The sequence below is a fragment of the Cavia porcellus genome, unplaced genomic scaffold (genome assembly GCF_034190915.1).
Source record: "Cavia porcellus strain 051 isolate PalLab524CR breed Dunkin Hartley unplaced genomic scaffold, mCavPor4.1 scaffold_21, whole genome shotgun sequence".
Lineage (NCBI taxonomy): Eukaryota > Metazoa > Chordata > Mammalia > Rodentia > Caviidae > Cavia > Cavia porcellus.
The window spans coordinates 6,829,252-6,833,714 of record NW_026947504.1 but is presented as its reverse complement, the minus strand read 5'-3'; positions in this window follow the sequence as shown (position 1 = coordinate 6,833,714).

The window sequence follows — 4,463 nt, the reverse complement described above, 5'->3', positions numbered from 1 at the left end:
TGGCTTCATATTCTTCCTGTGTTCTTTGGCCTTTGCCTGTGACCCCCTTGGGGACTGTAAATACTTGACTCCCTTGCAGCCACTGGGCACTAGAGAAACTGTTGACCTCTGTGCCAATCTCCCCTCATCTAATGGCAGGAGGATTATTTGAGTTTAGAACAGTGGGCAGCATTGATGGCATCAAAAATGACACATTTTCTGTCAGATAACAGCAGCTGCAGCACATTATACCCAATCTACAGGTGAAGACTACATGAGCACCAGACAAAGCAGGTGAAGAGCAGGGCATGGTGGCACACACCTATAGTCCTAGTGCTCAGGAGGCTGAGGCAGGATCGCTGTAAATTAAAGGCCAGCCTGTCTCAAAGAAAGAAAAGGAAAGGAAAAATCAGATGTAATCCCAATTCCTTGCTGGCTTTGTTCTCAGTGGCCCATAGTTAGAAAAGTTTTGATTTTAAAATACAGTTATGCCAGGCCTGGCAGTACATGCCTGTAATCCCATTACGGAAGGAGGTGAGATCACAAGTTCAAGTCTCACCTGAGCAGTTTAGTGACCTTTTCAAAATAAAAACTAAGCGCTGAGGATGAAGTTTGGTGGTACAGCACCTGCGGGCTTGCTCCCTGGTACTGGGGGAATCAGTTTATAACACTCCAGTGAGCTCATCTAACCACACCAGCTTTCTCTTAAGGGAAAAGACATGAGAGTCAATTCAGGAAAATGTGAGGGCTTGCTATGTGCCAGAAGGGGTGAGTTTTTCAGATAGGTGTCAGGAAACAAGTGAGACCCATTCCCAAGGCACTTGGAACAAACATCTAGTGAGCAAATCAGGCTTTAGGTTAGGCATCCCTGTGGGATGGGTGTCACAGGAGACACAAAGTGGCCCACAGGAGTTTATAATAAAGGGATCAGGAAGAGAAACATAATCACCTTTTCCATGGAGATGAGTGAACATTTGGGGGGGGGGTGCCAGGAATTGAACTCAGGACCTTGTGCCTGGCAGGCAGTTACTTATGCTGCTGAGCTATATCCCCAGCACCAAATATTTTTTAAATGGAGGAGCATGAAAGCCACACACTGTGCTTCCTTTCCATGAACAGCATTACCAACTGGCAGTGACCACACCTAATCTTCATGCCATTTCATGGTCCTCTTTCTAGTCTGGGATGGTCTTTCATCCCTTCCAACCAATAGAAAGTCGCCAAACTGGCAGCCTCCACTTTTGCACTTGGAGGAAAAAGCAGCCACCATTTCATTCCGGCTCCTCTGAGAACACTATGCTGCCACATAGAAAAGCTGCGGAGAGAACCACACAACCAAGTTGAGCATTGATGTCCCCCTGGATGATGGGTAGAGTGGACAATCTTTGACCATAGAACTGGAACCGCATAAGGAAGACTGGTGTCGTTTTTAAGCTGTGTTTCATTTATGACTGTAACCCTAGATAACCAAAACATTTTGACGGTCCTTTCCCCAACCCGCCCATCTTTAAATCTTGTTGCTTTTACCTCTAAAACACCCTAAACCTATTGCTTCATCTCCTCTGATACCACCTGGCTCTCACTACTGAGTACTTTCATTGTAGTGGCCTCCTATCTCTGCATGATCACAAAGTCCCCTCCAATCTACATACCTAGTCAGAGGGGTGTTTTGGTTTGGTTTGGTTTTGCAGTTCTATGAATTGATTCCAGGGGTATTGAGCTACATTTCTAGATCAATTGATTGAGTTTGTATGAGACAGAGTCTCACTATGTACCCCAGGCTGGTCTCAAATTTTTGGCAATCCTCCTGCGTTAGCCTCCTGGGTGCTGGGATTACAGGGGTGTTCCACTACACCCAGCCCTCTTTTTATTTTTTGAGACAGGGTCTCAATAAATTGCCCAAGCTGGCTTTGAACTTGCCACCCTTCTGCCTCAGCTTCCTGGGTAACTCAGATTACAGCATGCACTACCACACCCAGATCAGTATCTTTCTTTTGTCACCAGAAGGAAAACCAATTTCTTAGCATGGCCTGCCATGGTTAGCAGAGCTCTGCTAAGTTCTTGGCCTCTCCTCATTGGCATAAGCATCGTTTTCTTTTCTGAAATACTAACTTTCAGCTCACACACTCTACTAAATTCTTTACCCCAGGGACTTTGCATGTACCATTCCCATTTTCTAGAATCTTTCCCTACTTACTTGCCTCAACTCTTTCCTAAAGGCCTCGCAGTTGTCTTCACAGGTCTCAGCTGGACCATCCCATCCTCCTAGAAGGTATGAGTGTGTGTCTCCTCTCACTGAAAGCAGACTCTGACTCCCTGGCCAGGGGTGTAGCTCAGGGTGTAGCCCAGGGGGCTTCCTCAGCAAGTGTAAGGCCCTGGGTTCCATTACCAGCAACATGCACACACTGTGAACAGAAATCACACTGGGCTGGGCTTTGAGACACTGGCACTTTCCATTCGTTTTGGATACTCTCTCTCTTTGACTCAGTCACTATGCAATGAAAAATTCCTGGCAGCCCAGGAAGAGAAAGCCAGAGTGTTATGGTTTGATAACTAGTGGTCAACTTAACGCCAGCTGGATTACATCAGCATGCATTGAGAGAAGATGCTCCACCTGAGAAGGGTTGCCAGGATAAATAGGTGGAGAAGAAGAGAGGTGTGGAGAGGGATTGAGGCGTTATGGAGGCACTGTTGGTTCTCCTACGAGTTACTGTCTGAGCTGTTGGTTCTCCTGGAGAAGCTTTGGTCTTCACATCGAGCATTGCTTCCTGGCTCTGGAGGGGAAGACATGTGCTGCTTGGTCTCCAGGATGAACTCGTCACGCTGCTTCCTGGCACGTTCCCGACTGTGCTTGTCGGAGGAGGAGCTCGGGGCCTCCATGTCGCTGAGGACAGCTGTGGTTCCTTTCAGGACAGCCCCGCTCTTTGTTGTGAGTGTGACTTCTTGGCTCCAGTGTAGAACCCTCATCCCACTAGCACAGCTCCTTCATCCTGCTGGCATAGACTTTCTGGCTTCCACCGCTGACCCTTGGGTCTTCCCGGCACGAATCTGTAAAAGAGACTGGCGTGAGTCCTTCTTGTGGGCTCTGGACTTCCAGTTGGACTCGTGGAGGTGTTGTTCTGAGCTCTGGGTTTTTATCTGGACTCATGTGAGATATTGCCATGGGGTTTAGGCTGTTGACTTAAATAATATATGTCGGGGGCTGGGGATTTAGCTCAGCGGCATAAGCGCCTGCCTTGCAAGCAGGCAGTCGTGAGTTCGATCCCTGGTACCGATAAAAACGCAAAAGACCAAAAAAAAAAAAAAAAATAATATATGTCGTTGGTGTTGTGGATAGATTTCCTGCATTCTCCTGTGTTAACTTTCAGTGACCATTATAAACATATTATAAACTCCATGTCCTGACCTGAATTGTTCTCTGTGTAATAACCCCGGACTACAACACAGAGCCTTGGTCCTCCACTCTGGCTGTGCACCCAGTGGCCTTTCCAGACCTCGTGGAACCATCTCACCTAACACTGTGGGCAGCAGATGGGTCACCATTGAACCCTGCCCTAGTTATAGGTCCCTAGGCAAAATGAGCTTTAAAATATGGGGGTTGTTTGTTATGCAGCAATAAAATGGAACACCAACCTGATAACAAGTGATGCAGAGAGGTGGCCTCTCCAGGGCAGGCTCACAGAGCTGTTTGTGATGTCATCCTAAGCCTCACTGGGTCCTGGTTGACCAGAAGCCAGGGTGCTTGTTGATTCCCAGAGTTGGAAGCTGGGGTGGTTCCCAGCCAGGTGGCTGTCCCTCATGCCCACTTGAGGTTGCAGGTGTGAGCTTGGTCCTCTCATAGCTCCATGCTCAGGGCACTGGTGGCCAAGCCTGTGCTCATCAGGGTTTGCCCCAGAGAGATGGAGGACAGCCTGTGGTAAAGAGGAGTTTAAATGGCAAAAGAAGGACATGAAGCAGCACCAGATAAAAGACCCAGGAAGGGAGCACAGTTCATAGGGAAGACAGGATCACTGACCCAGAGGAATGTGTGGCTTTGTCCAAGGGGGCTGAGGTGAACATTTATTCTGGTAAACAGAGTTCTGGCCAGGCAGAGGTGCACAACCCACATAGCACCCCCTAAAACCATGCTGTGCAATACAGTAGCCATCATGATTCACATGTAAAATGCTAGGCTGGGGGTATGGCTCAGTGTAAAGAGCTTGTCTAGCATGCACAAGGGCCTGCGTTCTATTCCCAGCACCACACATATATGTGCAGAGTCCAAGCAGGTGGCAGATGCCAGTAAGCCTGCCTCTCTGGGAGGCCGAGGCAAGAGGATTTCAAGTTCAATCACAGACTAGGCAATTTAGTGACATTGTGAGATATTGTCCCAAAATAAAAAATAAGGTCTGGTGACACAGTATGCTCAGTAGGGAGGCCATGGGTTCCATTCCCAGTATCAAAGGAAAAAATAAAGTTTTATAAACTTTAAAAACCAATTCCTT